At 35.4% G+C, this 27,079-nt stretch overlaps 1 protein-coding gene across 7 annotated transcripts in view; it reads left to right on the forward strand.

Moving 5' to 3' along the window:
• The window catches only part of LOC6049979, a 215,151-nt gene that overhangs the window by 186,301 nt on the left and 1,771 nt on the right, over positions 1 to 27,079 (forward strand). For all 7 annotated transcript variants that reach the window (XM_038262873.1, XM_038262872.1, XM_038262871.1 and 4 more), the window contains one exon: positions 17,535 to 17,708. The gene's annotated coding sequence lies outside the window, so the exon portion shown is untranslated. The remainder of the gene's footprint in view (positions 1 to 17,534; positions 17,709 to 27,079) is intronic.

Genomic DNA, 27,079 nt, shown 5'->3' on the forward strand with positions numbered 1-27,079 from the left:
GCACTCTCCAGGATCCCTTCGAAAGATTGGCTGCGCTAGGGTCTGATTAGATTAGATTAGATTTAATTTGAATTCATCATGTTTAGTTTATGTTTGTTTTTTATAGTACTTGGCCTTTTGCCTACCTAGTTTTTTTTTTTTAATTTTTTTTACAGACACTTTTATTTTTTTTTTGCATGTGTTAATCATTTTCCGCTATAGAATGATACCATTATCATTTAAATTGCAAAAAATGCATAGTGTCATAGTCTGGGACACTACAAAAATTACTGCATATTTAATTTAACTAAAAATATAGGAATTTTTGTAAAAAAACTCAACCAAAGTTGGCCTCTAAAAAATGACATTACAAAAACATTGGAGTCAAGTAAAAAAAATCAAATTTCCAACCCTGAAATTCTATTAAATTTGAAGAGTTCTTCTTTCCAATGCTTTTTAAATATCAAAAATTGGTTGTAAATTTGATTTTTGGCGAATTTTAAGATCGAAGCCCGTCTTGAGGCGGGGTTGTGGAGAGTTAAAAATTGAACTCTTATTATCGGAGCTTATTATCGGATTCTTTGGACAATTTTGCACTCAAAACAACCGTAGTAAGTTTTTATGTTTCAAGTTTCAGATTTAAACGCATCCCCAGTAGAAAAAAAAATATTATTAAATTAGGATTTTGTTGTTTGAATAATTGGAACTTCCTATTTAATCAACCTGAAAAACATAACTGAACATTTTTCAGATGGGACAAACAAACCTGTCGTAACTTTTCAAAATTTTAGAGCAAATTGGCAAATATTATGAGTGCAGCGAACAATAAACCATAAAATGAAGCTATTGCAGTATCTAGCTCAAAAACGACCAAAATGCATATGTGACATTTATGCGAACATGGGGTACAGTATACTGCCCATGTTCGCATAAATGTCCCATATGCAAAAACAGCAAGCTGAGAAAAACGCATTTGAAGTTTGTCCAATACACAAAGCTACGTGTTAAGTTTACGCGAAAAAACTGGATTTCCTCCTGGTTTTTAGACCAAAATACAGGATGTTATAGGCTTTTCGGAAAGAGCACATGATTTTGAACAAAAGAGCAATTCTCTACGAAATCGGTATTTTTTCTTCAATTTTAATTTTTGTATTTTTTAATCCGGCTGAAACTTTTTTGGTGCCTTCGGTATGCCCAAAGAAGCCATTTTGCATCATTAGTTTGTCCATATAATTTTCCATACAAATTCGGCAGCTGTCCATACAAAAATGATGTATGAAAATTCAAAAATCTGTATCTTTTGAAGGAATTTTTTGATCGATTTGGTGTCTTCGGCAAAGTTGTAGGTATGGATACGGACTACACTGGAAAAAATAATACACGGTAAAAAAAAATTTGGTGATTTTTTTATTTAACTTTTTATCACTAAAACATGATTTACAAAAAAACACTATTTTTAATTTTTTTATTTTTTGATATGTTTTAGAAGACATAAAATGCCAACTTTTCAGAAATTTCCAGGTTGTGCAAAAAATCACTGACCGAGTTATGAATTTTTTAATCAATACTGATTTTTCAAAAATCGAAATTTTGGTCGTAAAATTTTTCAACTTCATTTTTCGATGTAAAATCAAATTTGCAATCAAAAGTACTTTACTAAAATTTTGATAAAGTGCACCGTTTTCAAGTTATAGCCATATTTAAGTGACTTTTTTGAAAATAGTCGCAGTTTTTCATTTTTTTAAATTAGTGCACATGTTTGCCCAGTTTTGAAAAAAATATTTTTGAAAAGCTGAGAAAATTCTCTATATTTTGCTTCATCGGACTATGTTGATACGACCTTTAGTTGCTGAGATATTGCAATGCAAAGGTTTAAAAACAGGAAAATTGATGTTTTCTAAGTTTCACCCAAACAACCCACCATTTTCTATCGTCAATATCTCAGCAACTAATGGTCCGATTTTCAATGTTAATATATGAAACAATTGTGAAATTTTCCGATCTTTTCGAAAAAATATTTTGGAATTTTCAAATCAAGACAAACATTTTAAAATGGCGTAATATTGAATGTTTGGCCTTTGTGAAATGTTAGTCTTGATTTGAAAATTCCAAAAATATTTTTTTCGAAGAGATCGGAAAATTTCACAAATGTTTCATATATTAACATTGAAAATCGGACCATTAGTTACTGAGATATTGACGATAGAAAATGGTGGGTTGTTTGGGTGAAACTTAGAAAACATCAATTTTCCTGTTTTTAAACCTTTGCATTGCAATATCTCAGCAACTAAAGGTCGTATCAACAAAGTCCAAATAAGCAAAATATAGAGAATTTTCTCAGCTTTTCAAAAATATTTTTTCAAAACTGGGCAAACATGTGCACTAATTTAAAAATGAAAACTGCGACTATTTTCAAAAAGTCACTTAAATATGGCTATAACTTGAAAACGGTGCACTTTATCAAAATTTCAGTAAAGTACTTTTTGATTGCAAATTTGATTTTACATCGAAAAATGAAGTTGAAAATTTTTACGACCAAAATTTCGATTTTTGAAAAATCAGTATTGATTAAAAATTCATAACTCGGTCAGTGATTTTTGCACAACCTGAAATTTCTGAAAAGTTGGCATTTTATGCCTTCTAAAACATATCAAAAAATAAAAAATTAAAAATAGTGTTTTTTGTAAATCAAGTTTTAGTGATAAAAGTTAAATAAAAAATCACCAAATTTTTTTACCGTGTATTATTTTTTCCAGTGTAGTCCGTATCCATACCTACAACTTTGCCGAAGACACCAAATCGATCAAAAATTCCTTCAAAAGATACAGATTTTTGAATTTTCATACATCATTTTTGTATGGACAGCTGCCGAATTTGTATGGAAAATTATATGGACAAACTAATGATGCAAAATGGCTTCTTTGGGCATACCGAAGGCACCAAAAAAGTTTCAGTCGGATTAAAAAATACAAAAAAAATCGAATGACCGAAATCCTAGAGAACTGCTCAAAAGTGTATCAATAACTAACAAACGATGAAAATGCATATGGGACATTTATGCGATCAGGGGCAGTATAGGTCCTTAAAAAACTCTAGATCTGTTAATTCAGTTTTAACAAGACCGGCCCGTGGCTTAATGGCTACGGCTCCCGCCTCGTAAGCGGAAGGTTCCGGGTTCGTTTCCCGACCGGTCTCCTTGAAATTAATTGAACCCTGAATATGAACAAAAAACGCATGGAATCAGGTGGGATTCGAACTCACACCTTTGAATTGGTAATCAGATGCTCTAGCCACTCGGCCACCGAGGGGTTGACACCCCTTGAGTGAATTAATCCGTAGTGGTGAAATAATGTCACAAGGTCATTTACTAAATAATACAACAATCCCTCTGCCAACAATTCCCCTACACACACCACACACCATATTCTATAAATAACTCGAAGTGGTTGGTACGGTATGTCCCCACTTCTTCTTCTTCCCCTGATGATTCCATGAAATGTGGGTTCCGTTCATGGAATCTGTCTTTTGCGGTTAATGCAACGCAGTAGGCCGGGCCGCTTTAGTGAGTGTAATACATTTTGAGGGTTCTCAAAAGTACTGCAATCATTAATAATGACAAGAAAGAACTTGAGGCGTAATCTAACCATAAGTTCTTCCCGGATGCTTTCTTCGGACTGGCTGCGCTTGTGTTCGATTAGATTAGATTAGAGATCTGTTAATTCAGTTTTAACAGGTTTTCACCAGCTCAGAAAAAATCATCAAATAAAAAAAATGATAATCAAGTCAAGCAAACCCGAAAACCTCCAAAAATGTCATTGAAAAATGAAAAAAAAGCAGAGAGCCGTTAAAAAGAGCTCTTAGTGCCAATGCATGTCTACTGTTAAATAAAAATGTCCAGTTATTAAAAGTCTTCGAAAGATTCAGATTTTTGGATATTTACGTACCATTTGTATATGGACAGCTCCCATAGTTATGGATGGAGGCTTGTATGGATGAACCAAAGACACAAACAGGTTTTTTTTGTTCACAGTAACGGCTCCATCAAAGTTTGAGCCAAATACAAAAAAATGCAAATACATTTCATCTGAAAGGCGAGGAGAATTGCTTTCACAAGCTGTTTGGGTTACATTGATCAAATTTAAAAAAAACTGGATCAACTTGACAATGTTATCGTTTCGTTAAACAAATTAGCCCAACTGTTTAAAAATTTCGTGAACAACATTTAAATTTTTAACAAAAAAACTTCCAAATATTCCTCTCCGTTCCCCCGAGGTTGACAGATGACTTTGAGGCTGTGGAAATTTTCTGCGTGGCAAGACATGCAATCAAATTATATCGAGTCGTGGCGGCAGCCTCCACGTTCGTGTGCGTGTAAATGTTTCCTGCGTGAGACAGTGGTGGGTGGAAAAACTGCCGCTGGGTGGTGGAAAAACGGTGCGTAAATTGCTCATTGAACTGGAAATTGAAAGTGATCGCTTGTGATGCTGCTGCTGTGTTGCTTCTGCTGTAAGTGCTTTCTTGCGTACAAATTGCTCTAAATTCGATTGCGCAAGCTTTCATTGGTGGGATGAAAAGAAAGACGGGATTTGTTCGATGAATGCTAAGAGTGTGTTTTCTGCTTATTTCTGGGTATTAAATGGCCCTTCTTTGAAGAAAACGATCGTTTACAATAATTATCGGTAATTTAGTGATACATATCTGAAGTAAACCAAAAGCAAACATTTTTATGATTTTAAAGAGCCAAAAACATAATTGAATTAGTTTAACACAATTATTCACATTCAAAAAATTCTTTAAAGATGAAGTCCAAATGTCTGTCCTTCTTATCAACAAAACCTCAAAAATCGTTCCAGAATTTACAATCCCCAAAATTCGGAAATTGAAAAAAACCTTTCATAAACTGACCCTACTCTCGCCAAAGTCCCGCCAGAAAATAAATAGGCAATTTGACCTCTCCTCAAAGCCATCGTTTACAGGTTGTCACTGGCAGGCAGGAAGGAAAGTTCCCTCAATAGATCTCTCTCCCCGAAAGTCAGTCAGAAGGTGGCATCATGCCAACTTTTGGATCAGCAGAACCTTCCCTCAGCAAACCAATATCAATTTCCACTTTTCCCACTGCCTCTCCTTTAGGGAGTCTTTTATGTAAGAGCTCAAAAGAAAAACACAAGTAAAATCTCCTGGGGGGCACTGATTTAGAAATCACACCCACACCACAGAACGCGATACGGACTTGGCGTTCAAAGGCCCGATTCTGTATACGGAGAAGTCTCGAGAAAATTAGATTTAAGCGAAACGAAAAGTGGGAGGGAAAATGTGCTGAGAAAAGAATGTTCTCAAAAATTTAATTCCAAGAATGTTAAAAAAAAATCCGACTGCAATTTTCACAAATTTTATCAGTGTCAAAAGTTAAAATATGGGAAAGATGTTTAAAGTAAAATCTTGACTTAAATGAATAGTTACCAGTAACTGAAAGAACACTAAGAATGGTCATCACAAGAAAAAAGCTTCAACGTCAACTACCCCAGCATTGGCCCTCCCTGCTGTGTGCCACGTCCCTTGACTTTTACTGCGTAAACGGAAATTGAAAGTTTATTGATTTAGCTGTCACACAGCTCCACTGGCCGTGGCCTTCTGGAAAATGAAAAGTAAAAGAAAATATTCAAGAGGGTGTTTTCCCAGGTTGTAATCGAATGGTGGAAATTTGTCATCACACCGCCGCGGGGGTACAAAAAAGATTTACGTGAAGCCGACAGAGATGATGATGTTTGAGCTCGTGGTGTAACTCATCTTTGGTGACACGTGACACGCGAATTGAAACGATAAATGAGAAAAATTATTTAAAAGTGTTGTGTATGAGATTCAATCGCATAGTTTGGCCCTTTTGAATGTTAGTTGGGGTTTAAAATTTTGAGAATTCAGTATTGAAAAAGAACGGAAAGTGTGATGGATCTTTGTCTGTGGTCACTTTTGTATTTCCTTGGTAGCAATCGGAGCAAGTTTGATCCAACAAATTTTTATACAAGGACAATGCATGTCGGATGTCAGTTCAATATTTTATTTACAAAATATAAAAATAAACTAATTAAAAAATGTTGATGATTAAAAATGACAGGACTACAGGGTTTCAAAAACGCTCGAGATTTTTCTCTGTCGACATCTTTTGAAATAAATAGCAATGAAAATTTCGGGACCATTCACAAAAACCACGTGGCCCCCTGTGGGGGGGGGGAGAATGGCGATTGTCCACGTGGTGGAGATTGGGATTTCCAAAAAAGTGTCTACGTGATTTGTGAATGGTGATTTTTTTATTTGAGGTGTGCGTTGTTTTAATAGCACTATTTAATCAAAGTAGCCAATTTTTCGTTTATTCTGCGGTTAAAATTTGCCATTTGGCGAAACATTTTGGCTGATGTGTGACATTTGTCAGTATTCTTCAACGCGTCGCAACAGCTTTAGCGGATCTGATCCGGAATCTGAAGGAGAGTTTTCTCGAAAGGTGACAGGTGACACAAGGAAGGCAGGTAGCGAACCGGCACAATATGGCCACGGAACCCTAGGGCAGGATGCAGCAAAAGCTTAGTGAGATTCAGAACAATCAAAAAGAGTGTCGGGCATTTGTTCATGTTCTCTGACTTAGTCATAGGAGGGAGTACCCTGAAGAGCTGGAGTCGGAGTCCGATTCGCAAAATTATGAGAAGCCGAAGTTGAAGTCAGAGTCACTTTAAAATCTACCAGGCTTCGCAGCCCTGCCTTTATCCGAAACTTGTAGCTCGCGATCAGCACCTTACGGCAAAGTCGCCAAAATTAATCCTAAAAAATATTGTTTTTATTTCAACAATTGAATTTTCTTTTGAGCAATTCTCTACGAAATCGGTCTTTTTTCTTAAATTTTAATTTTTGTATTTTTTAATCCGGCTGAAACTTTTTTGGTGCCTTCCGTATGCCCAAAGAAGCCATTTTGCATCATTAGTTTGTCCATATAATTTTCCATACAAATTAGGCAGCTGGCCATAGAAAAATGATGTATGAAAATTCAAAAATCTGTATCTTTTGACGAAATTTTTGATCGATTTGGTGTCTTCCGCACAGTTGTAGGTATGGATATGGACTACACTGGAAAAAAATTATACATGGTAAAAATTTTTTGGTGATTTTTATTTAACTTTTTGTCACTAAAACTTGATTTGCAACAAAACACTATTTTTTATATGTTTTAGAAGACATTAAATGGCAACTTTTCAGAAATTTCCAGAATGTGCAAAAAAATTTCGAGCGAGTTATAAATTTTTGAATCAATACTGATTTTTTCAAAAAAATCGAATAATTGATCGCATAAATTTTTCAACTTCATTTTTCGATGTTAAATCAAATTTGAAATCAAAACGTACTTTAGTGAAATTTTGATAAAGTGCACCGTTTTCAAGTTAAATCCAGTTTTAGGTGACTTTTTCGAAAATAGTCGAAGTTTTTATTTTTTTTTTAAATTAGTGCGCATGTTTGCCCACTTTTGAAAAAAATATTTTTGAAAAGCTGAGAAAGTTCTCTATAATTTGCATTTTTGATCTTCCATACAAATTTGGCAGCTGGCAAAATGGCTTCTTTGGGCATACCGATGGCACCAAAAAATTTTCAGTCGGATTAAAAAAAAAATACAAAAGAATCGAATGACCGAAATCGGAGAGAACTGCTCCTTTACTAACTAGTACCTATATAAGAAGCATTACAAATGTGAAATTTGCATCTTGAAAGCGATAACATTGATCTGTTTTGTACCAAAACATAGCCATTACCCTCAACTGGGGGAATCGGAATTATAGCCAAAATTTTGATAGCAGTTCTTGGTGTATTTGAAAGCAGTGCTTTTTTTACGTTGAGTTGTGTTTGCATTTTTATTAATTTTAAGCAAGGCTAGAACAGCTGTCCCCCATGTATTCAAATTGGTATCAGATGACGGTAAGTAATGCCTTTCAAGTCTCAAGTCAAAATATTCGTGAAATACTTAATAAACTTTGAAAAATATTTGCAACGGCCTCAGTTTGAAAAAAAAAAACTATAATTTGTCTTTGACTGGGCCCCTGGTTACTGGGACAAATGTTACAAATTAGGACAGTTTTTGAAGCTTTTTTTTGCTTAATGTTTTGATTATTTTGATTGATTTCAGTAAACAATTACAAAACAAAACAACTAGTACTTTGATTTCTAAATTTATTGCCCTAAAATATGTTGCCCCTTCGAAAGATTGGCTGCGCTAGGGTCTGATTAGATTAGATTAGATTAGATTAGAAAATATGTTGCCCCTTTCAGGTTGTAGTCCTGATTTTCCCTAATCAGCGGTAGTTTCTTGAATATAATTTGTAAAAAATGCTTCATATTAATCATCAAATTCTAAACTAATCTTAACCCCTTCCCGCCCAGAGCAAAATCGAGGCTTTTTTTCGTTTTTCGCCATTACTTGTAACTAGATGGACCCAATTAGATGAAATATCAATGGTGATAAATTAAAATTCTATGTAAACTAATGCAGGTTGAACCAGGTTAAAAAAGCATGGTTGCATTGAATGGAAGTCATTTTACTTATTACATATTTTTTATACATTCTTAAAGACATTTTTAACCTTCTACTGCCCAAATTTTTTTTTGATTTTTTTTTATTTTTCCCGTGTTCAGGAGGCCATTTTGATTAAATTTTGTTTTACGAAAAATATTACTTCTCTTGTTATATTTTTAGTATTTTAATTTACATTTATCTTGGATAGTTTAAGTATGTTTTTGGTAGTATTTGGCCTATTCTACCATCTCTTATCATCACATTTTGCTCTTTTAATTTTTTCATGTTTTTACAGTAACTTTTTTAATATTTTGCTTGTTTGTCAGATTTTATCATTTAAATTGTAAAAAAATATCTGAGAAACTTTTAAAGTCCTCTAAAACTAAAAGAAATATGTTTTTGTTATTTTTTGGGTACACAGAAAAAAATGATGGTAATATTCATCAGGAAATGGTGACAGATCTTGTGGCAAGAAAAGTGTAATATTACATCAGGAATTGGTGAATTTTCATCAGTTTCTGATGAATATTCATCAGGTTCACATTTTTACACATTTTTTGAGTAATATTACTCAAAAAATGAGTAATATTCAACCTACCAAATTTTTAACATTCCAAAATTCAACTTTTTTTGCTGTGTATCCTGCGTCCTTTCTATTCTTATTTTGAAATATTTTGATATTTCCGTAAAAATACTTTGAATAATTTATGTTTTAAAATTTCAGTCTCGATTCTAAAATTTAAAAAAAAATCAAAAGTTTCAGAAAATTCAAACAAAAACATGAAAACTAAGTTTTCTTCAGTTTGTTTTCTTTAGTTCGCTGCACAGAAAAAAAAAATGATGGTAATATTCATCAGGAAATGAAAACAGAATTTGTTGCAAAATAAATGATAAATTTTAACCCAGAAAATGATGAATTTTCATCAGTTTTTGATGAATATTCATCAGGTTCACAGTTTTACACATTTTTTATGTAATATTACACAAATAAAGAGGTAATATTCAACATACCAAATTTTCAACATTCCAAAATTCAATTTTTTTTGCTGTGTGAGCATCAGCAACCTAAAATCAATCCTTCAATGTTTCTTTCATGAAATTTTCAATACTTTTCGAAAAAATACTATCAATAATGGTTACTCATGGGCACTTTTTAACAAATTAAAACTACCTGGAAACTTTTTTAAAACTTAAGACCCCCTACTATATGAAATTCTGTGTCTTGATCGATTGGTGGCTTCGGCAGAGCTGTACACAGAAAAAAAAACATGGTAATATTACATCTGGGAAGGGGTACATCTTTTATGTCACAAAAAAGGTGTAATTTTACCTCTGGAAATGTGTAATTTTACCACTTTTCTGGTGTAATGTCACTTTTTCAGTCTAAATTGAGGTAAAATTACATCATAAAAGAAGTAATATTCGACCTTCCAAAATTACAGCTTCCAAATTTACATTATTTTTTACTGTGTACACAGAAAAAAATTATGGTAATATTCATCAGGAAATGGTGACAGATTTTGTGGCAAAAAAAAGATTAATTTTATCCCAGAAAATGATGAATTTTCATCAGTTTTTGATGAATAATCATCAGGTTTACATTTTACACATTTTTATGTGATATTACTCAAAAAAAGAGGTTATATTCAACCTACCAAATTTTCAACATTCCAAAATTCAACTTTTTTCTGTGTCATAAGCTACAGCTTCAGATTAAAAATAGGTTTTCGGAAAAAACTCAAGCATTTTAAAGTATAAATAAACAATTTCTTTTCCTTTTGCATTTTTTAAGATACTTCTTGAAAGAAAAAAATACTTCTTTTGTTAAAGTTTCACATTTTGTCATATTTTTCTCGAAAATTAATTATTGAAAATGTTCGCCAATAGTCGTCAATTGAAAGTTACAGGGTAAATCGGTGCACAAGTAAAAATATAGTAAAGATCATTTTCATCATTTATCCTTCTATGCGAGGATGTATCTCAGAAACAAATTGTTCGATTTTCAAAGTACGAGAGAAAGAATTGTAGCAAATTTTCCCAGCTATTCAAAACAAAAATCAGGTTGATTTTAAAAATGGAAAAATTTTTAAAATGCAAAAAAAAAACAAATCAAATCGAAAATTGATGGCATAAGCCCTAATGACTTGAAACTTTGTTGTAGATACCAAATCAATCCCTTCTTAAGATATAAAATTTCATAAATTTACCTATACCCATTTTGTATCACGAAAAATACGAAAAATTTTAAAATTGTTGGAGGTTTAGAATCGGTAAATTATCAAGTTTATTCCTTGGAATGTTCGTCATAATTACTGCCTGTCAAATGCATACAATAACCATCATTATATTCTCATGAATTAATTAGTGTGTTCGCTTAGATGCAATTGTTAGCTCTTGGGACTCCAACAGTCGGACAACTTCATTGTACTTCTGGGTGCTCTTGGATTATGTACGAAGGTTACAATTCACAATAGATTAACACACACCAACACACACGGCAAACCAATTCATTAGCGTTGCGCTAACATAGCTTGTGACTGAGTGATTTAATCATTCAACCTTTTCTTGTTAACCCTCGAGCGTTTTGAGGCAAACTGATTTTGAAGAAATTGAAACTAAGAGATTGTTTTATATTCAAAGAATTTCTTTAAAATTGAGTAGATATATGCAAAATTCACTTTTAGAGTAGAAAAAATTGCTAGTTCAGGGTTGAATCACCAACAGCAGCAGCCACCATTCTCCAGCTTCCAGATCCACGGTGGCAAGTGGAGTGAAAATTAAATTATCCTCAAAGCAAATAGGCATTCGCTCTCGAGTGTTTATATTACGGACTCTGCCACTCCCTCCGCTGTCCTGCCCCATTAGCCGATCCTTTGTCCTGTTTCCACACCGAACAACGGAGCTCTGACTTTCTGGCCAGAGATTGGGGTTGTGAAGCAACAGGCAGCTCACCTAGCAGAAGCTCCTCTTTGGTAGTCAATTTTAGGTTATGATGGCTTGTCAGGGGGAGCTTAAGATTCCAACGACGAAGAATGGTTCCTTTGTTGAGTTGAGTTGAGATTGGATCGACCAATTTGCACAACGCAGAATCGATGCATAAATTTGAAGTTTGATGGAGACGCCTGGCTTTTTGAACAACCCATCAATCACCATCAAAATGTTCTTTTTCATTTTTTCGAACGAAATGAACGTAAAGGTCTTGAAACAACTGGCAATTTGCATACAACATGATTCAAAAGGATAAAAATCGGAAAATAAATTGAGCCTTTTGTGGTGCACATTTTCTCTTCGAAAGGTTCCAGAAGTGGTTGAGTCCAACAAACATTGGGCCGGAACAAACAGGGTATCCTGGTGTTTATCCTTTGGAGAACATTGCCGGCAGGGATTTGGAAACAACCAAGTGTACAAGGTCCAGCTACTACTAGAGACGAGGGTGTAGAAATAAATATTTATTAGAGTGGTATCAAGCAGCTTTAGAACAGAATACAGAATATGGATACCGGGGTCCAGTATCAGTGTTATTTTAAGTTGCAGGTCTTAACCCTAGCCTGATTCTTATTCAAATTTAACGAGGCAACTCTTTGATACTTGTTTTTTTTTGCAAAACCATTGGCTTAAACTCAGTCAAATGATGGTTGATGTTCTTTGGCTTGATGATAACGGCTTCTTTCTCATAATCAGGAGGCTCAGGGATCAAACATGAACTGTCAAAATGTGTAAAATATCAAAGAAATAATTAAATATGCTTTCACTTCATATCTTGATTTTTTCTGCTCTAACCTCTGTGGACATCATTCTTGTTTCACTTCACTTCACTTCACTTCACTTCACTTCACTTCACTTCACTTCACTTCACTTCACTTCACTTCACTTCACTTCACTTCACTTCACTTCACTTCACTTCACTTCACTTCACTTCACTTCACTTCACTTCTCTTCACTTCACTTCACTTCACTTCACTTCACTTCACTTCACTTCACTTCACTTCACTTCACTTCTCACTTCACTTCACTTCACTTCACTTCACTTCACTTCACTTCACTTCACTTCACTTCACTTCACTTCACTTCACTTCACTTCACTTCACTTCACTTCACTTCACTTCACTTCACTTCACTTCACTTCACTTCACTTCACTTCACTTCACTTCACTTCACTTCACTTCACTTCACTTCACTTCACTTCACTTCACTTCACTTCACTTCACTTCTCTTCACTTCACTTCACTTCACTTCACTTCACTTCACTTCACTTCACTTCACTTCACTTCACTTCACTTCACTTCACTTCACTTCACCGGGGTGACCGGGGTGAAACATTTTCCAACTGGTAAGGTTTATCTAAAAAATATTATTTATTATACATGTACTAGGGTAGGCCACACAAATTCCATGTAATATTTTAGAAAAAATACAATACGTTTAAAAAAATAGTTACCTTAAAAGTTCTTAGTTTGAATTCCGGGATGACTTTGATGGTCATGGTTTTCTTGTTAAAATCAGATTTAAGGTGTTCAAACTTTGTTTTTTACGTCAAATGTACCATCACTAAGGTTGCTGATATAGTTTTTGAGAACAAAAATCAATGTTAATATTTAGTTAACTAAGTTTAAAAACTTTTTAAAACAATACCTATGAATTTCAAGTTAAATTGTTTAAAAATCAGAATTTTGTGTGAAATTCGTTAAAATCACTTTTGTGCTTAAAATTATCACGAATCACTTATTATATGAATTTGTAATACTGTAATACTGAAAATGTCTGTAAATTTGGTTTTTATTTTGAATAATGTTAGAGAAACACATCATATTTGGGTAATTCTCCGCCAACTCACACAGCAGTTGCCCCGACCCCTCTTCGATTTGCGTGAAACTTTGTCCTAAGGGGTAACTTTTGTCCCTGATCACGAATCCGAGGTCCGTTTTTATATATCTTGTGACGGAGGGGCGGTACGACCCCTTCCATTTTTGAACATGTGAAAAAAGAGGTGTTTTTCAATAATTTGCAGCCTGAAACGGTGATGAGATAGAAATTTGGTGTCAAAGGGACTTTTGTGTAAATTAGACGACCGATTTAATGGCGTACTCAGAATTCCGAATAAACGTATTTTTCATCGAAAAAAACACTAAAAAAGTTTTAAAAATTCTCCCATTTTCCGTTACTCGACTGTAAAAAATTTTGGAACATGTCATTTTATGGGAAATTTAATGTTCTTTTGAATCTACATTGTCCCAGAAGGGTCATTTTTTCATTTAGAACAAAATTTTTCATTTTAAAATTTCGTGTTTTTTCTAACTTTGCAGGGTTATTTTTTAGAGTGTAACAATGTTCTACAAAGTTGTAGAGCAGACAATTACAAAAAATTTGATATGTAGACATGAGGGGTTTGCTTATAAACATCACGAGTTATCGCGATTTTACGAAAAAAAGTTTTGAAAAAGTTGGTCGTCATCGATCATGGCCATTCATGGTCACCCGCGACAGACACGGACGACAAAACAAAGAGAAACGCAAAAAGTAACTTTTTCAAAACTTTTTTTCGTAAAATCGCGATAACTCGTGATGTTTATAGGCAAACCCCTTATGTCTATATATCAAAATTTTTGTAATTGTCTGCTCTACAACTTTGTAGAACATTGTTACACTCTAAAAAAGAATCTATGACATTTCCCCGAAACCCACATTCCCGAAGAGACATTTCCCCGAATGCCACATTTCCGAAAATACACTTTCCCGAAATGTCATTTACCCGAAAATCATTTCCCCGAACGATCCATTTCCCCGAACGGCTACATCCCCGAATGGCGACTTCCCCTTAAAACCATTTTCCCGAATGGCCACTTCCCCTAATTTTCCACATCCCTGAAAATCATTTTCCCGAATGACCATAATCCCGAACGGCCATTTCCCCGAACGCCACTTCCCCGAACCCGGTCAGGCGGGTATGGCCGTTGCCCAGAACCGCGCGCGGTTCTGGACAACGGCCATACCCGCCTGACCGGGTTCGGGGAAGTGGCGATCAATAAAGTATCATGTCCACAATAGAGCTTTATGACGTTTCGCGTACGCACACTAGTGCACCATTTGATTTTGCTGGCTGACAAAATTTAACCTCACTTAATTTTTGTGTACGTACACGCAATACGAAAGAACGTAGATTACTCTATTGAACGTTCAAAAAAATCCGAGCTTCACTTGAATTTTGAATATTCAAATTGATGTAAGTGCGACAACTGGCCAAAGGGATTTCAGGTCAGAACGTGTTTGACACACGTTCAGGCCCGACTACCGCAAAAATTTGTAATTGTTACTCGGGACCTTGGCAACCAAAATCAGCTGTCGAGCTTAAGTATAGCCCCTAAACTACTTTAAAGTGATTTAGTAATTTTAAATCTAAAATGGCGGTGATGAAATATTCAAAAAATGCTTTTTGTAATTTAATAATCAACTATTTAGATTTGATTAAAAGTGTTGGTCGCAGAACTCGAATTGGACGTCAAAAAATAAAAAATAATTGTTCAAAGCCTTCATCCAGCCAAAATTGATAAGGACAAATTAGTTCAGTTAAACAAAATCTAGAACAAACTGAATCCTGCGCATCGAGTAGTCGCATGAAGCTAACGTTGCTGTTCTAATCTTACCACGTAGATACCGTTTTGGAAAATTGTCCTTTGCTGAAAATGGCCGCTACAAAAAAAAAAATCTTTTTTTATGGAACGTGGATGATCTCAATACCCCGCACTCTTGAAGTGTCCGCGTGGTTTATTAATGGCCTTCTACGGTTATTTGTTTTTTTTTTTTTTTTTTTTTTAATATTAACGTCATACTTTTATAAAAAAAAATCCCTAAATAAAAATTTAGTTTATATCTAGGTCATTCGGAAAAAATGATTTTTTCGTGAAGTAACCATTCGGGTATATCTAAATTCGGGAAAACGGCAGTTCGATAAAATGACCATTCAGGTAAATGACATTCGGGGATATGGAATTTTCGGGAAAATGATTTTCGGGGATGTGGAATTTTCGGGAAAATGATTTTCGGGGATGTGGAATTTTCGGGAAAATGATTTTCGGGGAAGTGGCACTTTCGGGGAAATGATTTTCGGGGATGTGGAATTTTCGGGGAAATGATTTTCGGGAATATGGGATTCGGGAAAGTGGGATTCGGGGATAAGGGATAAAACCCTAAAAAATAACCCTGCAAAGTTAGAAAAAACACGAAATTTTAAAATGAAAAATTTTGTTCTAGATGAAAAAATGACCCTTCTGGGTCAATGTAGATTCGAAAAGTACATTAAATTTCTCATAAAATGACATGTTCCAAAAATTTTTACAATCGAGTAACGGAAAATGGGAGAATTTTTAAAACTTTTTTTGTGTTTTTTCGATGAAAAACACGTTTATTTGGAATTCTGAGTACGCAATCAAATCGGGCGTCTAATTTTACATAAAAGTCCCTTTGACACCAAATTTCTATCTCATCACCGTTTCAGGCTGCAAATTGTTGAAAAACACCTCTTTTTTCGCATGTTCAAAAATGGAAGGGGTCGTACCGCCCCTCCGTCTCGAGATATCAAAAAATGGACCTCGGTTTCGTGATCAGGGACAAAAGTTACCCCTTAGGACAAAGTTTCACGCAAATCGAAGAGGGGTCGGGGCAACTTTTCCCGATTTCGTGTGAGTTGGTAGAGAATTACCCATTTATTATTTACAAACTTATTTTACCCTTTCCTAGTAGATCATTGTCCGAAGAATCAGAAAATTCATTCCGTTTTACGATTCAAAATCATGTTCAATGAGCAAGTCATGACATTTTGAGAAGATTAATATAACGCTATTTATAAACATTTTCTCAATTATAGTTAAATATCTTTTTAACGAAAAGTTCTTCTCGAGATCCCATGATATCATTCCATTCCGTTCGTATTATTTTTTTTCATTTCATTTTGTGGAAATATCTAAAACCTATCAAAGTCACCCCGTTTAACGGTAAACTATTTTTATCCATTGGAGTACTGAAAAAATGCAGCTAATAAAAACAAAATTTAATTATTTTTCTCACATATATATGACGTTTGACAAACTTAAATTCCGACAATTAATTTGCAACTTGGTACAAAAATAAAGTCATTTCCTTTTTGTCACCAAACAGTGCATTCAATTTTCACCACCAATTGGCATGAAATTTTAAGTTTCACGGACTCAGCTCGATTGTGTGGGTCCCCCCTTAATTGGCGAAATTGATTGCTGAACGGTCATTATGAGTGCGACCCTCACCATCAATGCAGCCACCATTTTGTTTACTTAATGCAATTTTAATCACAAAATTGTAAATTTGCATTCGCGACTACTGTTCTGCCCCATTAGCGTCAGTAATTGCTTGTTACTTGATGTTCAAAGAAGAGTTATTTCATTGAAAAATTATGAATGATGATGAATGATTTGATTTTAAAAATAACGATTTTTTGAACATTAACATTTTTTTAAAAATGAGACAACAATCCACTGAAATTCAATTTCAACTCCATCCAATTATTGCTCCGAATTCAATTGTTACCTCATCAAGTGTCCTTCCACGCAGATTTCGCTGCGTGCATCGACTGGAAATAACTCTCAATAATTCCTCAATCGGTTTAATCGAAATTACCATTTATTCAAATAAGGCCTCAGAGTCTCGATTGTTCGTCAGATTGCCCGGGTGGAGACGCCTGGTGTTCTGTGGCGGCTCATTGTGATTGACAGGCAGTCCCAGTTCCAGCAGGCAGAGTTGAGTTGAAGAGGCAATTATTGAGCCTGTCAGGAATGGGGAGGGGTTGAAAGTGCCACCTGCTGTGACAATCCCACAGAACAGATGCCGATGGGACTTGGTTTAGTGATTCTTGGTTTATGGGATTTGTGGTTTCGTTTTATAGTCTAAAACTGATTTATTTCGAAAGTTATATAATGATTTTTTTAAATCCTTTTTTGATTCCTACTTTATATCATCACAAAATTCTTTCTAATTCCAGAATATTTACATCACCACCAGAATAACATGTCCTTCAAAAACCAACAACATCCAAGGACAGCAAAAAAAAACAACAACAAATCAAATCAACAATCCCAGCTCGGCTCGGCGTTGCGTCAACACTGATAGGCGCGAAATAGGACATTTAATTTCCAACGTTTCAACATAAACGCAGGTAATCCCCCACAGCAGCGCGAAACAAAACAAAAAAAAAGATAGAATCTGTTGATTTACGTTTTCATTCCGCAAATTGTCACGCGTGGCATGACACTCTCGTCACTTTCGGCGACTATCAGACCGAGAGCAGCTTGAGTGACAGCGTGGCAATTTATCATTTGTGAGTTTTCTTGTGAATATATAGGCAAGGTAGTCGGACACACAAACAGTTTAAAATGCATACAAATAAATTATAAATGCTTATAAAACGAACCAATATTATCCACTGACAGGTGGGACTTTAACACACAACTATATCTTGCTGTGAGTTAGTAAATCGTGAAGGCAGTTCTCTGTAAAAATGCATTTTAATATTTTCTCACAAATGAATCTTTTCCTTACATTTTTTCCACCTTAATGTATGTTATAAGATCGCTCGAAAAATGATTTGAATTTTACCTCCTAACATATCCAAACAAATCTTCAGAATCAAATTTCTGAGAAAAAGTTTGTGCGTGTGTGGGGAGATTTTTATCGAATTTTTTTCCGGGTTCATGTCATTCGATTCGTCTTGGGGTCGCATAAGTCCCTTTCGAAAATCAAAAAGTTTGGTAAGAACCTATAAAGTTATGTAAAAAAACATTTAGGCAGAAGTCTTGTGGTTTGAGAAAAGGGTGGCTTTTGAGCCCTTCAAGTTAAGTTTTTTTTAATTATGTCGGAAAAATCATACGAACTATTGGTAATCAGGAGAACTTTCTATCAAGTCAAAGAGATTGATATTCTGACAACCGTTCATATTTTTTATGGAAATATTGTCAGTATCCATAATTTAACCTATTGTTCTATAGATATTTATTATTTATAGAAAATGACATAGGGAAAGATGTATTGAGAAATGTTTTTTTTAGAAATAATGCAGAATAACTTCAGAAATTTTGATATTTGATTTATTTCAGAATGGGCAGTAAAGTAGAATTTGTGTATTTTCGTGAAAAATTAACAAATGTTTTTCGTTAACTGAATTGAAAAACAATGTAAACAGTTGTTTTCATTTATTACATTCTTTGTTCAACGCTTATTTCAGGCTTAGTTTGATTTCTAATTTAATAAAATTTTCCAAGAATTAATTGTCATACTGAATATAAGCACGAGTATGAATCTTCAAGCAATTTCAATATGGCACCTTGTAGCAGAAGGAAGTGAGGCATTTTCGCTATTTCTCACTGTACTGTGTTCTGCGTGAACGTCCGCAAACATCGACCACACACATACTAACACAAAGCGCCACCAAGAGGCAAAAGGTGATTACGAATATTTTTGGAACTTTCGTTAAAAATATGCGGTTTTGCAAAAACAAATAACAAAACCAACATTTAAGTGTAGTTCAACTGTCAAACTTGTAATTTGTTGCTGATTTGTTCGAAAATTTGTCAAAAATAATAAGTTTTTTTGTAGCACCCCTTTTGGACGGACATTTCTGTTGTCACCTTCTGGTTCCTTGGATTGGCCATGGATAATTTCACAGTGTAATAAACAGGGCAGCTACCACCACGTGGCGCCACTGTTTCGAATGAGAAAATGATACAGGTTTTTCAGACGAGTTTCAATCCCGTGATATAAGTGTTACTTTATTTTTTAAACCATTTGAGAAGAACTAAATAACAAAATTTGCTCGAAACTAAGGTTACCACTCCTATTTTAAATTCCAAATAATTCATAATTAGTGGATCCAAATGGAATAATTTTCTTATTTTCACCGAAATAACGTTAACTTTTAAAATTTTCAATATTTATAAGCCAATAAAATATAGGACCGAATACCATCAAGAAAATTTACATTTCCTTTTTAGAATGGATTTTATAATTTGTCAGTTTTTATATCACAAAAATGCTCAATTTCGTATTTTTGATATTTATTTGGAGCAAATTAACGAGCACTTTTTATTACTGCATAAATTAAAAAAAATCTATTATTTAGAAAATCTTTGTTTCTTTTAAATAAAATGATCTTTTTCAAGTTCACATTATGGCTTCAACTTTACACATTGCAAAAATCACAAATACTGAATGTCTTGAAATTATTTACAATAATTTTCTACATTCAAGGGTCCTGATATTCAGTTCAAAAATCAGAAATCACTCACTCATTACCGAATGAATCTTTGCCGACTGGAGCAGGCAACCATTCGCGAGCGAACACTACCCGCTCTCTGCCAGCGGCTTGCTCAATCGCTTCACTCAGCGAAACAAATACTGAGCAATTCTCTACCAAAACCGGAAATGGATTTTATTTGTATTTTTTGATTTGGCTCAAACTTTGAGGGGGCCTTCCCTATGACCAAATATGCTTTTTTGTGTCATTGGTTCACCCATACTTGTCTCCATACAATTTTGGCAGCTGTCCATACAAAAATGGTATGTAAATATTCAAACAGCTGTAAGTTTTGAGTGAATTTTCTGATCAATTTGGTGTCTTCGGCAAAGTTGTAGGTATTGTTGAGGACTTTTGAGAAAAAAATAGATACACGGAAAAAAATTTGCATATTTTTTCTCAACTTTTTTCCCAAAATATGTATTTTTTGATTTTCGAGATTTTTTGATATGTTTTAGGGGACAAAAATCCGCAACTTTTGAGCCATAGAGAAACATGGTCAAAAAATCTGCCGCCGAGTTATGATTTTTTTTTAAAATAGTGATTTTTGGAAAAAATCGAAGTTTTATGCAAAAACAAGTTTGACATTACTTTTTAATGCAAAATTGAATTTGCAATCGAAAAGTACTTTACAGATTTTTTGATAAAAGGCTCCGTTTTCAAGATATAGCCACCGAAAGTTTGATTTTAGCGAAATATTTGCAGTTTTTCAATTTTTAAAAATAGTGACCATGAGTGACCATTTCTAAAAATATTTTTTTTGAACAGTTCAGAAAATTTGCTATAAAATTGTCTAAGAGACATTGAAGATTGGACCTCGGGTTGCTGAGATACAGCCGCTTTAAGAAAAAGAAACACGAAAATTGAAGTTTTCTAAATCTCACCAAAACAACCCACCTTTTTCTAATGACGATATCTCAGCAATTAATGGTCCGATTTTCAATGTTAATACATGAAACATTTGTGAAATTTTCCGGTATTTTTGAAAAAAAATATAATTATAATTTTTATATCAAGGCTAACATTTTAAAAGGGCCAAACATTGAATATTTCGCCCATTTAAAATGCTAGTTTTGATTTAAAAAAAATCAAAAAAAAATTCGAAAATCGTAAAACTTTACGAATGTTTCATGTATTAACATTGAAAATCGGACCATTATTTGCTGAGATATGGTCATTAGAAAATGGTGGGTTGTTTTGATGAGATTAAGAAAACTTCAATTTTCTTGTTTCTTTTTCTTAAAGCGGCTTTATCTCAGCAACCTGAGGTCCAATCTTCAATGTCTCTTACACAATTTTAAAGCATATTTTTTGAACTTAAAATAGTAGTTTATGCAACAAGTTGCAAAAAGAAGATTTTTTCAGCACGAGTTGTACATTTATCAAACGACCGAGTTTACCGAGTTGGATAAATACGACGAGTGCTGAAAAAATCAAGTTTTGCAACAAGTTGCATAAACTACTATTTTGCAATTCCGACAAACGCTTCTTTAATGGAATTTTATGTCAAACATGCATGTGTTTAGTAAATTCATCGTTCAAAACAAAAAAAAAATATTAAAAAACAGTCTTCCCGAAACGCGCGCACGCCGTACAACGCCGTACAAGTTTTCAGTGCAGATGAACCTCAAACACACCAGGCTGCCATGTTCGAGTTCTCCCCGCATGGCGCACTCAAGTTTACACGCGGTGTAAACACGGGGTGCACACCTCGGGTACAACGCCGTGCGAGTGAAGAGCGTGTAAAGAGACGAAAAAATTACTGCTTCTCACTCTCTCTGTGGCAAACACTGTAGTGTGACTGCAGCGGAGAATGAAACACCGCTTTATGGCAGAGGGAGCGTGAGGGAACTATTTTTGTCTCTTTTCTGCGTCATCGGCTTGCACGGGGTTTGTACCCGGGGTGCAAGGTTCGGTTTTAAACTCGAGGTTCGTGTGCGCGTACAGACTGTACACGGCAGAGTTTAGGTTTGCTTGTACGCGTGCACACGCGGTGCTGGTGTTTGATCGAGTACAGAAAACAGAGAACGCGGTTGAACGCGGTGCACGGGGATCACTGTTAAAACATGTTACTTTCCGATACAAGTGTTGAAAAGTTTAAAAAAAGCACCCATTTCAGTGCTGAAAAGTAAAACTTTTTAGCACTGTTATTGAAAGGTATTAATTTTCCATTCTGTTATTTGTGGTAGGGAAAAGTAGGCCGTTTCGTTTCTCCAGAAGGACAGGAAAAGTTGACAGTTTCAAAGTGGAATTGCAAAAAAAATATTTTTAGAAATGGTCACTCATAGTCACTATTTTTAAAAATCGAAAAACTGCAAATATTTCGATAAAATCAAGCTTTCGGTTGCTATATCTTGAAAATGGAACCCTTTATTAAAAAATCTGTAAAGTACTTTCACTATTTTTTTCAAAAATTCAAAACTTGGCGGCAGATTTTTTGACATCAAAAAATCTGCCATCTTTTTTCCATGTACCTATTTTTTTTCTCAAAAGTCCTCAACACAGGCCCGTAGCCAAGGGGGTGGGCTTCGGGCTGAAGCCCCCCCCCCACCCGAAATTTTTGGAAGACATAGGGGAGAGAGGGAAGAAGAAGAAAAGAAGAAGAAAAGAAGAAGAAAATTTCTTCTTCCAGGCCAAGAATAAATTGTTATACTGAATATAAGTATTACTTTATTTTTTAAACCATTTGAGAAGAACTTAATAACAAAATTTGCTCAAAACAAAGGTTACCAGTCTTTTTTGAATTCCAAATAATGCATAATTAGTGGATCCAAATAGAAAAAAATAATTTTCTTATTTTCACCGAAATAACGTTAACTTGTACAATTTTCAATTTTTATAAGCAAATAAAATAAAGGATCGAATATTTACAATAATTTCTTACATTTAACATAGCATTATTTTAGAAATTTTCATGATCAGGCCAACCAAGTTATATCAACTGTTCTGTGCCATCACGAGACAAAAAAATGAAAATCTAAATAATATTGTTAAACATACCATTTTGGTAGTTTTTCTGGAAACATTTCATCGCACAAATTCAACGACACATGTCAGGGTGGCGTTTGGCGAAAAAGTGTCAATCCCCGCAATTTTTTTCACCGACATGACATGTGAAATCTTACCGATTAAACATTGAAAAAAAAATCCTCGAAAATTTTAGGTTTAGCAATACGGCTCTGGAGTTGGTGATAGGGAATTTATTTTATAAAATCTTAGTTTTTATTTTAAAGGGTGAAAAGTTTCTTAAATTCTTAAATATGCTTCGTTTTTTGTAATATTTGTTGAATTTTTGAGTTTTGTATATCTTTTTATAGGTTAAAGTTGTTGATATTTTAAAATTGTGATCCTTAGAAGTTATGAAACCTTTTTTCTATTAACACATTGATTTTTTCAAACGTAAATTTCTCAGATGACTAAAATATTTTACAAACTTGTCGTTATTTTTGATTGATTCTTGTTGATTTCATATAAACCATAAATTAAGGAATTTTCAGATACCAGTGCACAGTGGTCCGAAACCGAAATCTAGCGTGACAAAATTGATAGCGGCCACACGTTAAGATTTAGAGCTTTGATGTCTTCGGGACAAATGATCAGGGTCAATAGAGGCATCGAGCAATAGAGGCATGGTGGACATTAGGGTGGTTCAGAATTTTTATTTTGGCGGGATGACGAGATAGCGCTTTGGTGTCTTCAGAAAAGTTGTAGGGAACACCATTCTGAGCAACTTTGCTGAAGGGCACAAAGCTCTATCTTCAAACGGGTTTCTAGAGCCATTTTTGTAATTTAGGTTTAGGTGTTTATGAAAAAATGAGTTTTTTGAATTTATCAACTCAGGCTTATGTTGTAGCGAGTTGGTGTCTTCTAGACATTTGAAGAACTTATCAAAACAAACATTTATCTTCCAAGAGAGAGAAAATCGGACCTTTTAAACGAAAGTTATAGCCAAAATACGACGAAAAAGACGCCATTTCGCAATGTGAATAACTCGAAAAGGTGGTGGAGTTTGACCTCGCTCTTAGAAGCATCTGAAAGTACACATTCTAGAGTACATTTGCTGAATATATCTCGAAGGTCTTTTTTGTTTAACTCATTTAATCTTAATTTGAAAATGAGTATTTTTAAATCGTTTTTTGCCCAAAACTTTTGATAGAATTGGCCAAAATTCGTTTTTCAAGAACGAAAATGTTCATTTTGACAAGCTCTACAATTGTCTAGAAGGGCTCAAATATGTACAAAATGATCTAGTGGTTGCAAAAGAAGAAACAAGTTTTTACTGAAATATTTCAGGAATCAACAAAATAATTAAATTTATTATTTAACCCTTTCGGGCCTGAATTTTTCTGAGCTGTGTTAATCTACAATTTTGGTACCAGTAGTTCATTTTTTCCATGAGTAAACAGAAACAGGCAAAAAAAAGTTACATTTCATTATTGGACGTTCTGGGTCCTCCAAAGTGTCCTGGAATATAGATCTTGGAGTCTACCGCCGTAACAACACGATTCTACCAAGTTTCCGATCATGGTTTATATTCAGTGATGTCCCTGGGACCCTTTGGCAATACTATGAGCTATGTGGATCACTTTTGGGATGTTCTGGGTCCTCCAAAGTGTCCTGGAATACAGATCTTGAAGTATACCTCCGTAACAACACGATGGTACCAAGTTTCCGATCATGGTTCATATGCAGTTATGTCCCTGGGACCCTTTGGCAACACAATGAGCTATGTGGATCTCTTTTGGGATGTTCTGGGTCCTCCAAAGTGTCCTAGAATACAGATCTTGGAGTCTACCACCGTAACAATATGATGGTACAAAGTTTCCGATCATGGTTCATATGCAGTGATGTCCCTGGGACCCTTTGGCAACACTATGAGCTATGTGGATCACTTTTGGGATGTTCTGGGTCCTCCAAAGTGTCCTGGAATTCAGATCTTGGAGTATACCTCCGTAACAACACGATTGTACCAAGTTTCCGATCATGGTTCATATTCAGTGATGTCCCTAGAACCCTTTGGAAACACTCTGAGCTATGTGGATCACTTTTGGGATGTTCTGGGTCCTCCAAAGTGTCCTAGAATACAGATCTTGGAGTCTACCGCCGTAACAACACGATTCTACCAAGTTTCCGATTATGGTTCATATTCAGTGATGTCCCTGGGACCCTTTGGCAACACCATGAGCTATGTGGATCACTTTTGGGATGGTCTGGGTCCTCCAAAGTGTCCTGGAATACAGATCTTGGAGTCTACCGCCGTAACAACACGATTCTACCAAGTTTCCGATCATGGTTCATATTCAGTGATGTCCCTGGGACCTTTTGGCAACACTATGAGCTATGTGGATCTCTTTTGGGATGTTCTGGGTCCTCCAAAGTGTCCTGGAATTCAGATCTTGGAGTATACCTCCGTAACAACACGATTGTACCAAGTTTCCGATCATGGTTCATATTCAGTGATGTCCCTGGGACCCTTTGGCAACACTATGAGCTATGTGGATCTCTTTTGGGATGTTCTGGGTCTTCCAAAGTGTCCTAGAATACAGATCTTGGAGTCTACCGCCGTAACAACACGATTCTACCAAGTTTCCGATTATGGTTCATATTCAGTGATATCCCTGGGACCCTTTGGCAACACTATGAGCTATGTGGATCACTTTTGGGATGTTCTGGGTCCTCCAAAGTGTCCTGGAATTCAGATCTTGGAGTATACCTCCGTAACAACATGATTCTACCAAGTTTCCGATCATGGTTCATATTCAGTGATGTCCCTAGAACCCTTTGGAAACACTCTGAGCTATGTGGATCACTTTTGGGATGTTCTGGGTCCTCCAAAGTGTCCTAGAATACAGATCTTGGAGTCTACCGCCGTAACAACAGGATTCTACCAAGTTTCCGATTATGGTTCATATTCAGTGATGTCCCTGGGACCCATTGGAAACACTCTGAGCTATGTGGATCACTTTTGGGATGATCTGGGTCCTCCAAAGTGTCCTGGAATACAGTTCTTGGAGTCTAGTAATGCTAAAGGGTGCCAGCTCCTGGCGGGTTTCGCTTTGTAAGCGAAAGGATGGCTTGAATCTCATTTGTCGAGGCAAAAGGGGTAGGTGGCGGTCGAGAGAGGATTTTGACTGCAGCGTTAGTTGAATTTGTTCAAGTCATAAACCTCCCAAAACCCAACACATTCAATCTCTCGAACGATCTGTGGGCGGCTGGATCTGAGCATTGAAAAACTCTGTAGCAATACACGGAGAAATGCCTCAACTGCAACTTTCTTCTCGCTAACATAGTCTCAGGCAAAATTCGAGCTGAAAATAGGGCTATATGATCGGTATCGAACTATATATGGGTCAAAAATATACGAGGTTTCCCCTCAATCTCACTTATCTCCACGTCCGCGGATTGGTTTCTCGTGTTCGTCAAAGGGTCTCAGGGACATCACTGAATATGAACCATAATCGGAAACTTGGTAGAATCATGTTGTTACGGTGGGAAAATCCAAGATCTGTATTCCTGGACACTTTGGATGACCCAGAACATCCCAAAAGTGATTCACATAGCTCAGAGTGTTTCCAAAGGATTCTAGGGACATCACTGAATATGAACCATGATTGGAAACTTGGTACAATCGTGTTGTTACGGAGGTATACTTCAAGATCTGTATTCCAGGACACTTTTGAGGACTCAGAACATCCCAAAAGTGATCCACATAGCTCATAGTGTTTCCAACGGGTCCCAGGGACACCACTGAATATGAAGCATAATCGGAAACTTGGTAGAATCCTGTTGTTACGGCGGTAGACTCCAAGATCTGTATTCCAGGACACTTTGGAGTACCCAGATCATCCCAAAAGTGATCCACATAGCTCATGGTGTTGCCTGAGGGTCCCAGGGACATCACTGAATATGAACCATAATCGGAAACTTGGTAGAATCCTGTTGTTACGGCGGTAGACTCCAAGATCTGTATTCCAGGACACTTTGAAGGACCCAGAACATCCCAAAAGTGATCCACATAGCTCCGAGTGTTGCCAAAAGGTCCCAGGGACATCACTGAATACGAACCATAATCGGAAACTTGGTAGAATCGTGTTGTTACGGCGGTAGACTCCAAGATCTGTATTCCAGGACACTTTGGAGTACCCAGATCATCCCAAAAGTGATCCAAATAGCTCCGAGTGATGCCAAAGGGTCACAGGGACATCACTGAATACGAACCATAATCGGAAACTTGGTAG

This window comes from Culex quinquefasciatus, chromosome 3 (genome assembly GCF_015732765.1).
Source record: "Culex quinquefasciatus strain JHB chromosome 3, VPISU_Cqui_1.0_pri_paternal, whole genome shotgun sequence".
In the NCBI taxonomy this organism is placed as follows: domain Eukaryota; kingdom Metazoa; phylum Arthropoda; class Insecta; order Diptera; family Culicidae; genus Culex; species Culex quinquefasciatus.